This window comes from Anser brachyrhynchus (genome assembly GCF_964034855.1).
Source record: "Anser brachyrhynchus genome assembly, chromosome: 3".
In the NCBI taxonomy this organism is placed as follows: domain Eukaryota; kingdom Metazoa; phylum Chordata; class Aves; order Anseriformes; family Anatidae; genus Anser; species Anser brachyrhynchus.
The window spans coordinates 20,417,934-20,435,992 of NC_137696.1; the positions used below are offsets into that span (position 1 = coordinate 20,417,934).

The 18,059-nt window shown below is 37.5% G+C and overlaps 1 protein-coding gene across 36 annotated transcripts in view; it reads left to right on the top strand.

Moving 5' to 3' along the window:
- The window catches only part of NRXN1 (neurexin 1), a 725,132-nt gene that overhangs the window by 441,413 nt on the left and 265,660 nt on the right, over positions 1-18,059 (top strand). The window lies entirely within an intron of this gene.

An 18,059-nucleotide genomic window follows, 5' to 3' on the forward strand; every position in this document is an offset into this window, starting at 1 on the left:
CATTGCCTCTGTGGGAAAGTCAATGAACTAAAAAGCAGAGGTCAGCTAATTGCACGGGGGAGCGGGAGAGAAGTCAGCGCTTAATCACTGAGAAGGGGGAAATAATGCCCACGGTAGTGGTCAGGAAAGGGACAGAGATAAAAATGCTTTTAAAGTGTAAATGCATTTTGCTTCAGAAATACAGTACTGTGGGACTTAGTTTCTGAAGTGACAGGAAGCTGCTTCAGTGCTCTTTAAACAGCGCTGTTACAGTTTTTTGTTTCGCATACATACTTACATGAACCTATACATAAATACATGCAAAACAGATATGAACATGTTCAGCGTTACCAAAAGCTGTAAAAGAAAGCTAAACACCAGACTGTGCCTTAAGGATTTAAAACCAAAGCCTCCCTTTGTCTCCGAGGGAGGAGAAAAAAAAAAAAAAAAAAAAAAGGAAAAACCCTTGTTGGCTTCTGATTAGATTATACAGCTTCATTCTTCTTCATTTTCTCATCTTGCCTTGCTTCATTTGCACGATCATGCAATGTCGTTTACAAGATTTGCAAAGTAAAAAACAGATCTTATGCTTAACCTTTGCATCTCTGTGCAAGATGACCCAGTTGCAGGCACGGGGTAGTTAGGATTTAATGGATTTTTTTTTTCTTCAGTGATTAGCAATGCTAACGTTAGGGGATATGGTTGTATTGTTTACCTGAAAATTTCCAGTGTGTGTTGAATACACATTAATCCTAAACTGCTAGAAAAGACAAAGTGGACAGAAATGACTTTTCTTAAGCATTTTGTTAATTAAGAAAGAAGTTAAATGTCTGGTGTAATGCAAAAAAAAAAAAAGAGAGAGAGAGAAAGAAATTTAGGCCATCACTCTCCACTGTAGTGTATTCAGGCAGTGCAAGCTTGAGAATGCTGCATGTTCTGTACTGTATGTGGTTACAGGGGAAAATTAGAGATGTATGTGTGTATATATACATACTTATTGTTCTTAGAATTTCTGGACGTATAGGGATACCATTTAGAGGCTTTCTAGGGGAGGCTAAAAGAATAAGGGGAAAAAGCAAATGTAATACTATAAATACGAGCTACAATTCCTTAGAAAGCATTTTAAAATCACACCTTTTGCTATTTTTTAAAAACGTTATCTTGGACCCAGTCAAAGGGTAGTGGTGCAAAAAGGTAACCCTCCTGGAGGAAATGAGTCTTCCTAAAGAAAATGAAAGGTGAAGACGTGGAGTTGACACTTAAGGACTTCATAGGGAAGCCCAGGCGCCTCTCCAGAAGTTAAGTAACTGATTTTACAAAATGAAAAATGTTACATGTCATAAGAAGGTATTCCAGAGTGTTTTCAGAGTGTGACTTTAAAAGTCCTTGCTTTTCTTTATTTATCAGAAGCTCTGCTATTGGATGGTGTTTTAAAACATCTAATTCATTTCATTATTAATTCTTCAGAGAGGTGCTCCCATTTGCTTCTGTAAGTCTAACAGGAACATTTGTCTTCGTGGCTGAGCAGGGTTGGACACAGCTCCTGTGGAGCCCATCCCTACGTTTCTACGCATCAGTCAGAGAGGGCTGGGTGACGTGCATGCTTATTCCTTACCCTGGCATCAAAGGGCAGTAATGCAGTGTCCCTGCAGGTTTAAGCATGGTGAGAGTGAGAATTTTACTCTCAGACTTGTATCCTGCATCAACTGGGCTTCAGCATTAGCTCCATTCAGTTTTGCAATTTTTCCATTTTGCATTTCTTCCATTTTTCCTTTACATAAAGGTTGCAGTCTTTGTGGTGACCTCATACTTGCCTTTTTGTTACTTTGGCAGTTTTCTGTAGCATCATACCTGTTAAAAGTTGAAAAGATGTTTTAGGGTAGGTCAATTAGTCGATCCCCTGAAAGCATTGCACTCTAATATTGTGAGTCAGCGGTGTCGAAGGAAGGAGAAAAAATCACTTTTCCCATCCATTTGATAAATGTCACTACAGTTCTCAGACATCCACACCTTCCTCCTCTAACCCTGGCACCAGCTAGCCGTACCACCCCCATCCTCTCAGCTTTGCTTTGATTTTTCATTCTTTCAGTTTTCCTTCAGCCAGCCCATTTCCAGCTAATAGTATAAGCAAAGCCAAAAGCCCAGCATGGTTGGATTCTTGCCACTTCTTTCAACAAACCAAACCACAGTCTTGCTGCTAACATTTTCTTCAGGTAATTTTGCTTGGATTTTGCTTAGTAGTATGATCTCATGTGGCTTAAGTTGTCAGTATTGTGCCTCACAGAGACATAAACAGAATTCCAACCAAGGAATTAGTTAACCCTATAAAAAAAAAAAAAAAAGTAGTAAAAGTTTTTTAATACATTGAAGGTAAAATTAAACATCTTTCAAGCTTGACCAAATTATTATTATTATTATTTTTTACTTAGCTTTCTGACTCACATTAAACTTGGAAAGGTGGCACATGGTTAAAGCAATCGAGAGTTTAACCACAGGAAGAAATAAGAAAGTAACTTTCTGGGTCATGACATCAGCAACATAAAGAGAAATGCCGAGAAGTAAGATAATGAAGTTCACAAACGTAAGTCCTGGGGTGCTCAGTGCTTACCAGTGGTCTCTGCAGCATGTGGGGCATTTGGTGACTTGTGTTCATGTCTCCTTGCTCCATTTGAGAGGAAGGCTATTGCTTTTGTTGTAGCTGTATCTACCATGCAAACTTTTTTTTTTTTAATTTTTTTTTTTTTGAGTAGGTAGTGTAGCTCATACTGCAGTGCCACTAGATTGCAAAAACATATCAAAGTCCACATGAAAGGAAAGTGATTGCAGCTTTCGAAGTAACTTTAAATGAAGAAAGTCAGTTTCTTTGAGAATCCACCCATATGGTAGGTTGTGTGGAGTGAATATTGCACATTGAGTGAGTAAAAAGTTGGAAGCATAGCCTTATGGATGGCTGTCACCATCCTCATTCACCCCTTCCTTCCTGCAAAAACCTCTTTGTTCTCTACTGGACTGGGCCTTTTATTGTCCCCCAACTTCTCATTCAGGTACTGAATGACAAGTAGTGTATGGCTATTTATTCTGGCTATTTCTTCTCTCTCTGCTCTGAGGTTCTTGTGCAAGCATTTTTCTGAAAAATGAAAGTCAATTTTTTTATTTTTCTTTTCCAAATCTGCCAGAGCAGGACCCAGGAGGTGACTAATGATATTTGCATGTTGGTATGTCCATGTGCTTGGAATGAAAATGCAAAAATGAGGAGGGAATAGGATCTTTGTGCTCACAGGCAGAACAAATAATGCTGAGTGTTATGTGTAGGGGTGGTGCATCTGAGGACCTGGGTTAGCATGAGGCCAGAGTGTATCTGGCTGGTTGAGATTTATGACCAAGATATAGGCAAATGGTTTAGGAGGAGTGGAGGGTGTCTGAAGTGGAATGAATAGGGTACTGGCAGCAGTTGTTAAGAAAGTGGGAGTTTGGGACTGGGAGGTGCTAGTGTCCTTTGTGGTGCAAAAAAATAGAGGGATTTAAGCTGTCAAGCAGATTGAGTGAAAAAATGTTTTAGCAACAAAGTTCCCGAGCAGGAAGAAGAGTTTGAGAATTTGTGGAAAATGAGGTCATGGGGAAAAAATGTTAGCAGTGGAGTTTCAGAGATAACAGCTGATGTCGAGCAGAGGGATTGTGTGTTACGATAACACATTCCCTCCCCCAGTCTTTCTTACCTAGAACCTGATGTAGGAGCACAGGCATACAGGCAGACCGCACACTTCTAAACTAAGCCTGCATCTTCCAGTCTCCGCTTTGCCACTGTGGCTGAGGTTCACGTGCACTGGATGCATCCAAATAATGTCCATTTAGAGAAACTTCTGTAACAGAGTCCTAACAAGCTCACCTTTACCAGCGTGTTGCTCCGTGGGCTGCATCAGGCAGCCCTTGTTCAGTGAAGACGCCAATTGAACTCCCCAGGAGCTTTCACTAAGTAAGAATAGCAACACCGCAGTAAAATCATTTATGCTACCATAATGAAGAATATAATGAAAACAACTTTGAAAAATGTGCATATGAAGTATGTGTTTAAAAAAAAAAAAGAAAGAAACACCACTGTAAAGAAAGACTTATTGGTGTAGGTAAAGTATTTTATGGCCTTTTACTTTCTATTTTTCATATACTGGAATTGCTATTTCTGAATATAATGATAATAAAATAAATATTTTAAGATTAGTTTAAATGAAATGACATTTCTCATTTAGAATGCACTTATTATGTGGCAGAAAAGGGTTATATTTTGATTAAAACATCAAATGTAAATGTTTCCAGATGTTCAAACATTGTTTCACAACATGATATTAGAGGTAGAAGTGAGAAAGTCTCATTGTCATGTCTCAATTGCTTTGTTTTGAGATCTTTTTCTTAATGTTTTTTTATAATCTGTTTGTATATCACAGTCTTCTTATCTTATATCTTCTTTTCATTCAAGAGTTTCCAAATAGCTGCTAGGTCTTCTGCTATGAGCACATATGTATAACTGAGGCATTTCCACTTTAAGGCTGTAAAGCATAGCAGCTGCCTCCAGGTCTTTAAATTATACAGACTTTATATCAAAATTTCCAATATGCTCCATCAGTTATTATCCACATCAACTGCCAAAGTATTAGCATCAATTGGAATAAAATGAATAACAAAGCAATTTCAGTCAGCATAGTGGTTAATTGGCTGTGCAGTTAGATATGCAAATTAGGAAGCATGGTTTCTATATTATTGTTTCTGTCAATATGGCTTCTCAAAGAGGCATACAGTCTTCAGCAGTATTGTGGACAGTCTGGAGTACTATAATCAAAAGTGGAAAGTTGCTCATGGATTTCTGATAAGCATCTTTATACAAGCCCTACTGCCTTAGTACGTGCAGAGCTATTGATTGACTGCGGTGCTTTTACAAAACCTAAATAAATAACAACACTCTGTTGTCACTTATCAGTAATAACACTTTTGCTTCAGCCTGTGGTAACCATGTTTTTCTAGATTTAAAGCATGTTTCATTGTCTTTTAATCAAATACTGTTTGAAATAAGTTATCAGAAGAAATTAATTTAGCATTCAATACAGTGTACTTCCCGCTGCTTCTAATTTTCAAAGATGGATTTTTACTGATAGCAAGGGGTTGTCTTGGCTTTAAGGGAAATTTCTGTCTCTTCATTTTAATCCAGGGAAAACTCTTTAGACTAAACTCTGATATTAGACTCTTATGCCCGGCATGAGTAAGGGCAAACAATTCTATAGTCCTAGTATTTTCTCAGTTTTCTCACGCAGATGGTCATTACAATGTCTAACCATAGGATGACATGCTTGATCATTTTATTTTCTGTATATCATATAGGTTATTTTATTGGAGTTAATTTTTTGTCTTCTCCTTGGTCAAAGCTTGCAATAGTTCTTAACCTCTTCAAGTAATCAAGATGACATTACTGACCTCTTTCTTGTCTTTCCCCAGTATCAGTTAATTTATCTCTCTGTTATTAAGTTTGATGTCCTCAGGTCTGCCACAGTATCTGTAGCAATTTTTTCTAAACTAACAACTTCCATTCTAGTTTGTAAATACAGTGTAGGCAGAGCTGATAGATCTTGCTGTGATAATAAGTTGACTTGTGAATGTAGCTGTGATTATAAGTGGAATGGAACAATCTGATTTGATGAAAGAAAATGTATTATAAATAATGATGCTGCTCTATAAAGTTAAAAGTAACTAACATAAAGAAGACAGGCCATGTATTTATCATCATTTACACTTTTTCTTTGTTTCCTCATAGCAATATGGATGCCCCAAAGTAATTTTTCTCACTCCTTCTCATAACTTTGTATCACAGACATTTCCTTATAATGAGAAAATGCTCCATAGTGGTAAGATGAAAAAATTAAAATTTCACTAACAGTTGAAAATGTTGAAAAATGTTCAGTAACAATAGTCATTAACCATAGACGTAATTGCTCAGAGTAATATAATTAATTATTCTCTTCCCTGTTAGTTGACAGAAAAAATACCTAGAGAAAATAAACCAGGAAAGGAGGAGGAGAGAAGTAAAGTTGCTGCATGTCACTCTGCAGAGCTGGGATAAACTGGTGGGGAGGATGTCATGCTTAGGAGCAGTCACTGTCTCTGCTATGGACCCATCATCACTGAATCACCATAGAAAACAGCAGTTCTGAATTTTCAGAAGCACAAAACTACTTTTGCAAGCACTAAACCAGCCAAATCCACAAAAATAGCCCCATTGAAGGGTGTGACTGGCTTGTTCAGTCTAGGTAGGATAAGAAGAGTGTACTGATACTACAGATACATGGCATCCATGATCCTGAATCTCAGAAGACAAGTTGAGGCAGGGTTTGCCTCTGAGGAATAAGCATAGTCTATTATTTCACATATTTGAACTGTAAATGGCACAATGACATATCTTCCTTTTAAATACATAGTTAGGTATTTTCCTTGAGAGCTTGCTACAGAAACACAGAGAGCTGGAGGGCTCAGAAATAAAAGATTTGCCCAGATCATTCTGCTATTTTGGGGTCTTAGTGGGGGATGCACTTAGACACCTACACAGAAATGACAAAAGTGTTAATTCTTTCCTTAGCTATCTTTTACTACAGCTGTAACTGGGAAGAAAAAAAAAAGCTTCTAAAGCAAGTTCACTATGTTCTAAATATGTTCTTTTATCTCTACGTATCTGCAAATGACTTAGGTCTTCTCTGGGCATTGCTTATGTTATTCCTTCAACTCATCTACAATTCTAAAGTAAATAAGAGCAGAGAATGACAAGACTTACCGGAGAAACCTTGTCTACCATGAAGAGGAGTCAGGTGTAGCCATAGAATTATAGAATCATAGAATGGGTTGATTTGGAAAGGGCCAAGAGATCATCTAATTCCAAACTCCCTTCCATGGGCAGTGACACCTTCCACTAGACCAGGTTGCTCAAAGACCCATCCATCCTAGACTTGAGCATCTCCAGGGATGGGGCATCCACAACGTCTCTGGGCAACCTGTTCCAGTGCCTCACCACCCTCACAGTAAAGAATTTCTTCCTTATATCTAATATAAATCTAGCTTCTTTTAGTTTAAAGTCATTACTTCTTGTCCTATCACTACACTCCCTGACAATGAGTCCCTTTACAGCTTTCTTGTAGACCCCCTTTAGGTACTGGAAGGCCCCTATAAGGTCTCCCCAGAGTCTTCTCTTCTCCAGGCTAAACAACCCCAACTCCCTCACCCTCTCTTCATAGGAGAGGTGCTCCAGCCCTCTGATCATCCTTGTGGCCCTCCTCTGGACTTGCTTTAATAGGTCCATGTCCTTCTTGTGCTGGAGGCACCAGAACTGAATGCAGTACTCCACGTGGGGTCTCATGAGAGCGGAGTAGAGAGGGACAATCACCACCCAAGTCCTTCTTCTCGGACCTGCTCTCAATCCATTCTTCACCCTGCCTGTATTTGTACTTGGGATTGCCCTGACCCAGGTGCAGGACCTTGCACTTGGCCTTGTTGAACTTCATGGGGTTCACACCGGCCTGTCAAGGTCCATCTGGATGACATCCTTTCCCTCCAGCATGTCAACTGCACCGTGCAGCTTGGTGCCATCAGCAAACCTGCTGAGATCCCACTGTCCTTGTCAACAACAAAGATGTTAAACACTGCTGGTCCCAATACTGACCCCTGAGGAACTCCACTTGTCATTGATCTCCACTTGGACATTGAGCCATTGACTGCAGTTCTTTGAGTGTGACCATCCAGCCAATTCCTTACCCACTGAGTGGTCCATCCATCAAATCCATGTCTCTCCAATTTAGAGATAAGGATAACATGGGGGACAGTGTCAAATGCTTTGCACAAGTCCAGGTAGATGATGTCTGTTGCTCTTCCCCTATCCACCAATGCTGTAAACCCCTCATAGAAGGCCACCAAATTTGTCAGGCATGATCTGCCCTTCATGAAGCTATGTTGGCTGTCACCAATCAATAGTCTTAACCCATGTTTCTATTGCTCAGTCACTGGAGTTGGCTGACTTTCTCAGTCAGAGCAACTCTAGAGAGTGCTGGGAAGTAAGTGGAAAGGAGATAGGAAGAAATGTCCGTGGGCTCCTCCTCACTGTCCAGCAGACATGAGGAGATGTGAAGGAATTAAGGGCTACAGAAGATACTGTTTCTTATTGTTGGCCTGGGCCTGATTTGTTCTTATTGAGGTCAAGCACAGAATTTCCTCTGCGTAACCTGATCTATTGTGCCTCTGTCTGATCTGATGTCCCTCATGCACATTGTACTTCTGGTGTGGTTGCTCTCCACCAAAGCAATGTTGTTGTTGTGTTTTTTTTTTTTAAGCTATGAACAAAATAGTGAAGATAACTATGCAAACTCATGAGTTTTTAAAATTGGTTTAATGCTGTTAGTGGTTGTTTTCACTATATTTCACATGACAAGAATTATAAGGGAACTTTCAGTGAAAATAATGAATCACCACATTTACGGAAAACATATGAGTGTGAATTGAATCATGCTGTTATTTTGGGTTTGAATATTCAGTGTCCACAGAGAGGGGTTTAGGAGTGGTGACAAAACAACAGATGTGAGATTAGCCACTTTGACTGTGTCTAAATGGATACATCCTAAAATCCCAGTGTCCCAGTTGGTGAGAACATACTGGATCTCTCATCCAGGGCCAATCCCATGCTTTTTTTCAGGCTGGTTTGTGCTTGCAGTTTGCCTTGCTGTGGATTTTATGTCCACCTGGGGTATGTGCCCCAGCCCTGGCATCCAGAGCTTCTCTCAAATAGTACTGTTGATAATTCTACAAAATTAGAAATGCTGTGAATCTTCATCTTCCAAAATAAACTCTTATAGAAAGTGAGGTTAAATAAAACATGATTTGGGCAAAGAGAGTGGGAGAGAAATCTGCCATTATTTTATTTCCTGGATTTTTTTCCAAGCAATTTTATTATTGCTTGGAAATTTCACTTAATATTACATTTAAGGAGTATTAATTGTCACATCACGCCCCATCAATTAGAATACATTTTTCAAGTAATGTGGTTGAGAAACATGTGCAACATGCTTTTGTTATAAATTGTTGGGTAGAAAGTGTTATGTATGAGGATATATAGGTCAAACTTTCATTTCAGCTGTGCTGCCTTTTTTTGATAGAAAACCAGTCTTTTACCTAGGATTGAAGCCAGAACTTTTTTTTTTTTTTTTTTTCTTTTTTTTGTAATGGTAATTTTAAACTTTTGTAGAAGTCTCCTCACACTAGCTCATAAAGTTTGCTTTTCATCACTCAGCACAATTTGACAGCTTTAACTGATGCCTGACATGTATACAGTAAAATCTACTGTATTTCATTTAGAGGGAAAAGTTAGTGAAGAAAGAATAGTAACAACATTATTTTGCAGCAACAACAAATATTTTGAAGTGAGATGTTTGAATTTCTTATTGTACAAGGCATTGTAAAACAATGCAGTTAAGTGAGTTGTTGGTTCATTGAGAAGAACTGTGGTCCATAAATATCTAACGTGGACACTTAAAGCTCAGTTTGCAGTTGGTTATGATTTTTTGAGTTCTATGATCAGCTAAATGAAAATTCTGATTGGACGCAAGTATCCAAAACCTGGAAAAAAAAACACACTTAAAGATCCTGACATCCGCAGAGGTAAGTAATTAAATGAGGAAAAAAACATGATAAATCTGTTAGATATCTATAAAGGCAATTATTTTAGGTGTGGAAGCAGTTATTAACACTGACAAAAATTGTAAGTGACTCAAAGACTGCTCAGATCCTAGTTACTCAATGTACTTGTAGGAAAAAGTTCACCTGTCAGAGGGCTTATGCCTTAGATTTAGAGAAGATGGGTTTAAGTGTAATCAGTGTCTCATATGTTTTTTTCTGGCCCTTGAACTAGGGACAAATGTCACTTTATTTCACCAAAAGTCACTGCTGCAGAAGTGGGAAAGGCTTGTCCTCAGCTGGTCATAGCAACTATGGCCTGAATAAATACGTCAAGATTTTGCAAATATTTTCTGTTTGTTTCAAGTCTTTAACTTGATCTCTGCTCATTATTTGATAGTCTCTCACCTTTTTTTTTTTTTTCCATTTTCCAAATTATTTGAATTGGAAGAAATACTGAAAAGAGAATTAAATGTAATATACAAATAAATTTACATATGCAAACAGTGTATGACATTAATTTTGTCTTCCGTAGGGGTCAGATAATTGTCAAAATATCATTTAGAAAAAGGAAAAATTGGGGAGAAAAAGAGCAGTCATTATTTCTAAATGATACTTTTGTATAAATTTCATATATAAACAGTTCAGTGTTCCTGAAATAACCTTGTTCTTAACTGTAACATCAAAAAAAAAGTGGCTACATTAGCCCTAGTCCTGCATGAGTGCCTATATCTCTATGATGCTACAGTATATTTTGGAAATAGGCTTGTCTGGAATGGTTATTCCTGTTTTTCAGACAGAAGCTAAGGCACAGTAAATCAGCTTCTTGTTTGTGTTCCTTCTTGAATGATTCAAAGAAATCAAGCAATGGTTAGATTGGCCATCTGAAAATTCCCTGTGTGTCTCTTGTGCACTTGCCTGTGATATAAGAGACTTATCTGGGGCACAGCCAGAGTGTGTAACACTCTGTTGTCAATTGGAATAGCTTAAAGCAGGCTCCATGCTGGCTTAGCGTATGCCATGACTCACTCATCCCTCCATAAGCAATTCATTGGCTGATGCTTTTCCCACAGCTGTGTGTCAAACAAGAACTAAGTGCAGCAGAGGTTAAGGACTCTCTGCTTCAACCCTTGCTTGTGCTTGTTAATGAATAGCCATCCAGGAGTCTGTAGCTTTACCTACCCAAATGGGACAAGCCTCTAATCATAAATCACAGAACAGCCTGAAATGGGAAAAGGAATTAAACAAAGACTGATAGAGCTCCATATTGTTGTTACTTTCTGTCAAGTTGTGCTAATACTAAGACAGTGCATTAAAACAATGTGCTAGTTACTGAACAAATACTCTTCTTCCTTCCATCAGTGTATAGGTCATTTTGGTTTGTTTGTTTGTTTTTGTTTTACATGGAATACTTTCTCAGTTGTTTGGTTTTGTTTTTATAGAACTACTGTAATTATTTGAGATACAGAAAAGGCATACAATACTGATCTTTGTGTATTCTAGTGCACTAAGCTTAGAGCTCCCATGCTTTTATAGACGAGACTTTCCTGTCTTTTGGTATAAGTCAAATCTTTCCAAACTCTCCATCAGTGCTTACATTTTGGGGTCCATATGCGGAGCAGTTCCCTTAAATATTGTTCTCTGCTTGTCTTGTAATTCCAATTGCTTATGCTATCTGATGTCTGTTAAGTGAGAAAGGCAGTCATGATGCATTGAGTTTAGATTTGAACTGGTGAATTCACATCATGTCATTTTGTTTTATAGATACTGTTTGCCAATTCCTATACATATAATTGCTCTAGATGTTTGAATGTTGGAGTCAGTAGGCTAGGTATTTTCTCTCTATTCCATAAGTGAATGTGAATGGAGTGAAGGTTTCCTTCATTGAAGGCATATCTAGCATTGTTTGAAAGGATTAGTTGCTTCCCTATACTACTTTAGGACTGTTAAGATAATTAACAGTTTATCAGCATGATTTCACAGGCCACGATTTGTGAGAATCACTGGGACACTGCTCTCTAGTTTGCAGTGAGTCTGTGTGATTTATTGTGTGTGATGCCAACAGAGTCAACAGTCACAGAGGAAAGGTCAGCATTACCTTTCTTTCATATATATATATATATATATTTAAATATATATATATTTAAATATATGTATATATTTAAATAATGTTTCATTATTTTTGTCTTTTTCTTAGTGGATGCTATAATTTTAATTTGTTTGTTTAGACTGTATGTTGTTTAGAAATTTCAGTCACAGGTTGTGTGCCCATTGTGCTAAGCAGATGGATTGCATAGAAAAAGACAAGAAAGCCGAGGAAATAATCACTCTCTGCTGCTGACGGTACTCCCCAGGGTAGATTTCAAAATAGCTCAAGAGCTGTGTAAAATTAATAAGCTGTTCCTCATGTACTGAAATCCTTTTTCATACTGCATTGGCAGGAGGGATCTCTAGAGAGAGGAGGGGCTTCAAATAAGATATGCCAGAGGATGGGGTTGAAGATTGTGCCTGAAAGTCCACATTTTACTGAGTCCAGTGGATGATGAGTGCACTCTAACAACATGCATAAAAGCAGTGTGTCTGGAATTTGTCCACTACAAGATCTCTGCATCAGTGAAGTCCATATAATCCCTCAGAACAAGGTTTATTAGGCATAAAATTTGAATCAGTGTCCTTTTGTTTCTTTAGCATCTGTATAATTTTATTCAATGATAGCAGAAAGAGATGAGAAATCAGGGAACAGTACTCTTACCTGATAGAGACTTGCTGTTGATGAGGTATTTTAGCAGCTTTCTTCAGGTAGTAGGTCAATTTATATTCTGTGATGTGGAGGCGTGTTCCCTTGGACTCCAGATTTGCAGAGTGGAATGAAGTGTTAGATTTTGTTATGGCATTTTAAAAGTGTTATTTTTTCCATACAGTATATGTTCAGTGCATATATGCAGTAGAGAAACTAAAAATAAAGATGTAACACTGAATTGTAATTAGAAGGAAAAAAATCATTACCCTGTCATGGAGAAAACTCTGAAATAATAAATATAACTGGCACATTTTACTGCTATCATAAATATTTATTCAGCACATGTCCATAGGCTCAATTTATTCCATCATATTCACTTAAGTGTGCTTTTGAAATGGCCCTTCTTCACACATACATTTCATCAAATTTTAGATTCCTTGATTAATTGCACAGACATTTTTTGCTGTGTGTCACATTCTGTCGTGTCTAATCCAATTTTGAAATAGAGGTATTCTTAGATCTTCTTACAGCAAAGCTATTCTTCTTGCTACAGATACACCTCTTTTGCTTATTTTCTTATAGAACGGATTAAGATTTAATAGTGATATATTTCCTAATAAACAAAGCAATAGGATAGGTTCTTCCATTATGTTAGAAATACCTTTCTTATGTGTTCATCAGAACCCATTAAATATTCTTGGGCAATCATTTAGTAATATATAAAATGTTTCTTGTCTTCAATTTCAGCAGAGCATCAATCCAAATGTTCTGGGCTATATTGTATAGTTGTCAAGGAGTTAAATATGTGCTATGAAGGTACAGTACTTAAAATTTACTGGTGTATGTCTAATGTTTATAGATAACCCTTTTAAAGAAGTCAGGATGTATTGCCATGTTGAGCCATTCTATCTTAATTCTCAATCAGTGTTGCATTGTCTCTGTGTTTTCTTTTGCAGTCAGACTGGCAAAGACCCTGTAGAACATTTACCTTGCAGTCTTGAGATTTTAATTATCTGATCAAGTGTATTAAATTCTGGTAAGGGTAAAACTGATTACAGTTTCTCAGTAAGCTGATGCCTTAGCAATAGTATCCTAGGAAATGGAAACTAAGTTTCTAGCAGATTTGAAAGGAGATCCAGTTCCCTGCTTTTCCTTTGCTTTTCAGATAGTGTTTTCAGTACTAGCACTCAGTGTTGCTGGTGCAAAGGTTTGTATTTTGATCAGTGAACTTGCTTTAGTTTTAATTTGTATATACACAAACTGTTATCATGATAAATACAGATTCTTTCATATTTTCATTGATGAATTTAAAATGATTTATTTGATCTGTAATGTTTATCACAGGAGTAAAGGTATGCAGGCAAATGTGGTATATAAATGCAGGTACTGTCCATCTTTATCTGGATCACCAACATCCAAAAAGCTTGGTCCAATGGATTATGTGAACGCAAAACAATCAAAGCAATGGTAACAAAGTCTAGGAGGAAAATGAGACACAGCTAGGGCTGTGAGCAATCTCATGTAAGCTGAATGTATTTAATCATGTATTGTAATAATAAACACCATACAGAAGGAAAACCTCTGGTCTCCTCCTTGGGAGATAATATGCAAGAGAAAATTCTCTCTGACATGATTACCCAGATACTTTGAAAATAAGAAAATGATTCATGGATTAACTTCAACATTGAATGAGGTTTCCATATACTGTGTATAAAGAAGCGGCTGAGTGATCACATACCTAACTCATGATGCTCTCAGCTGTGGCTTTCAGGAACCAGATTGGTTTTTTGTTTGGTTTGGTTTGGTTTTTGTTAGGCTTAGCTGTGAGGTGTGCCTATGTCAGTAGATACAGAAGGATGCTGCCAACTATGGTCTAGTATCAGGAGTCAGGAACATCTAGGTCTGATCCTCTGCAAATAGTGATGGTTGGAGGCTGTATTTTGCAGTCTTTTATGGACATACTTTCCAGAGAAATTGCCAATTCAACTTGATATCTAAATTGCTTTTTACAGCACTTGTGCTGGCAGATTTGTTGAAGACACAGGATTCTCCAAATGTCTCTGAGAGTTATCTAATCACAGGTGTGATTGAACCACTGGATAAAATATGATCTTCATTGTCACAGAGTCTGAAGCTAGAAGAACAATTACTGGTGTGAGTGAGCTAATGTTCTGCTATCAGCTTGACCAGGATCCCCCACTGGGAGCTACAGTGGGAAGCTAATGTGTCACACATGGCGTGGACATACCTTTTTAATTTAAGGAAGTAGGCAAAAAGCCTTCACAGCAGCTTAACTGCTGCTTATTTTATGTTGTGAATCAGCAATATAGCAGTACAATCTTTAGTGAATAAAAATTGTGTAAGCAATGTTAAGTACTGTTGCCAAAAAAGTTAAATGGATTACCCATGAAGTGAAAAGTACATATCCTGAAATCTTATCCAGGTATTTTAGCAATTTAAGAGATATCATTTTATATGCTGGGTATTCTTAAATGTTCCATTAAATTGAGAACTCTCTATATAAGCGTTAATTTAATTAAGAGTTCTTATAACAGAAAATTTTTGACAGGCCATTTTTGCTTTCAGAATTAACCACCTCCCTCTTCCCCCAGTGGTTAGTAAAAATAACAAAATGCTAGTTTTGAACCTGGTAGGCATGATGGTGATAGTAGCTGGCATTTAGCTGTCCCATATACTAGTTCATGCATGTGAAACAAAATGATTATACTTAGAGTTTTTGGCCATTTACTCAGTTTCTAGCAGGGAAAATTACTATAGATGGAAAACAGTTATATATTGATTTTTTTAACCAAAACTTCTGTATTGAGAGAAGAAAGTAATGCTTCCCTTCCCACAAAAATATGCTTTCCTTAAAACAAAGCAGCACAAAACAAGAACATGTGTTTGTATATATATATATATATATATATATACACATAAGGGTCAAATCAGTCTCTTTCAGGGGTGGTCAGTATGCTGAGAAGGAAGTCTTAAAGGAAAGTAGAGACTGCAGGAGAGACTGAAGTTCTTTATTCATGGGGTTGTCCGAACATACCCAGACACATCAGTTTCTTCACCAACAGTGTTATCCCCAGTATTATCCCTTTACTAAGAGAGTTGCCTGATTGTGTATCTTCAGCTGTCTTCAACTATCATTTTTGGCACTGTACAGGATTCAAAATGACAGGCATTTGAGGTGTTAGCCTCATGTTAGACTATATTACTCTATATTTACCTGTGTTTAGAATCTGTCTTCTTAGCCCAAAAGCTGCCCTTGTATACAAAAGTGTGATTTTAACTGTCTGTAAGTTTCATGTAATCAGATGAGCGTATTTATATAATTTATGTACCGGTACAACTGGTGTTAAGCACAGGACTGGGAACAGAGATCTGTGGTTCACCCTCTGTGGCACCTCTGGGAAGTTAGTTATATTGTCAGTCATCCTGGTTGGGAAATTAAGAATTCCTCTCTGCCTCCTGTAAGGCTGTTAACAGTCTTCAGTGTTTGTGAATGCATGAGGAAGGCATAATATTCTGTGATTGCTATTTAAGAAAGGATTTACATATATTGCTCTTAGGTTAGGCACTTGCAACATTCTGTCATCTTCTGCTTTAAAATATTGCTAAGCTGAAGGGTCAGTCAGTGTAAGTGTTAGGCTATTTTTATTTCAGATGTTTTAATATCTTGTTCAACTGTATGGCAAGAATCTCTCACTCCCGGTTGCAAAAAGCCTTGTTTTTTGTCTAACAGTAGAAGGCTGCAGAATGCAACAAAATGTGAATCTGGTTAGTCATGTTTGATCTCCAATCTTCCAGGCATCTATGGGAGTGATGCTGTAACTGCTCTGTTCATAAAATCCCTATTGTTATAACAGAGAAGTGTGAGACGCACACAGAATTTAGATCCAGTTCTCCTATGGCTGAATTAACTAGAGGTACAGGAAGGGTACAGACCAATAATGACAAATAATCACTAGTTCCAGAATGGATTTTTTTTTTTCTCATTTCTTATGCACTAGCAGCACACGTGCTACCATTGCCTATGTACATACCTTGTGTGAAAGATCTTTTCATCTTTGCTTCTCTAGCTATGGCGATTGTGAAGTGTCTATATAGTCTAAAATTCTTTTTGACCTTCTTCTATTCACAATCAAATTCTGTGATCAATACCCTGTCATGGGTATTTAACAAAATTCCGTGGTTGCTCTCTGCATAACAGTGTCATAGTCCTGACATTCATTTAAGAGAATAAACATGAATGTGTTGCCAGTATATGTTGTGCAAGGCTCTTTGCCATGCTAGGGTCAGAAAAAAATAATTTGTCCACAGCAGATAGCATAGAAAGCACTGTTTTCAGGTCCTATAATCAAGACAAATACAACTGCCTGTTGCCATGCACCATATATTTTCTGCATTATAGTAATGGATGCAATGCTGCCACCTGCTATGTCAGGACTTCCAGCTAATTGGAATAAGTTATGTGTGTTCCAGTTACTCTTATGGTCTATAAAAGGCTGCTTTGTCCTAAACTAGATAATAATTTTTGATGGATTTCCTTATGGTAGCAGATACAGTGGTATTTTGATGAGAACCATTGCTTTTCACAAACACAGGTGTTTTCTGCACATATTGAGGCTTTGGAGGTGATTTTTGCTACTGAGTTTACGCTAAGGCTGCCATTTAGTGTAGGTGATATGACCCAGATCCAGGTGTAGTAAATCCTGAAAGGTGTCTGAAGAGACATGGTTAAGGCCGTATCATCCGTTCATAGCTGATGGATGAAAAACTGCTATGTGCCTGCCCTGGTGCTTCAGCGTAGGATCCGTAGTAATTTCATCACAAGTAGTTACATCCTCCTGTCGCTGTGAGAGTGGTTCTGGCCATATGAATCAGAAGAGAGATAACCGCAAACATAAATAAGTACTCCTGAGAGTATGAGATGCTTGGTGTGTCATGGTCCGCTGGATCAGTTGGGATCAGGAGATCCACTGCACTCACAGCTTCATGCAGCCAGGTGGAAATTGTCCCCAGGGTCTTACAAAATACATGGCCTTGCTCCTGTGTTCTTCCTCAATTTCTCTGATTTTTATTTTTATTTTTTCCCCTCTGAGGTTGCCATCTTGTCTTACAATATAACCATGACTTCAGAAATCAGAAATGTAGTTTGTAGGCAAAGTTACTTTTCTTTTTTTTTTTTTTTGTAATAGAAATCTAACTGGAATTGGTAGCCTGATGGTTGCAATCCCCCCTCATTTAATAAGAATAGGATCGTTATGACTACCAGAGTGGTGTGTACAACTTTTAAAGTAAATTTCCTAATTTCCACATATTATGTGACTAACTACTTTTAGAAGATACCAGACTCTTGGATTTTAATCATTCTCTAATACTCAATGTTGCAGATTTGACAAGACAGAATAACAAACGGGGTTAATTTTTATAATTACTATTATCATTATTTCTTAAAGCTATAATATGCTTTAACTTTTTTTAGCCTTGAAGTGGTCAGGCAGTTGGACTAGATGATCTTTGAAGGTCCCTTCCAATTGAACTATTCTATTCTATTCTATTCTATTCTATTCTATTCTATTCTATTCTATTCTATTCTATTCTATTCTATTCTATTCTATTCTATTCTATTCTATTCTAT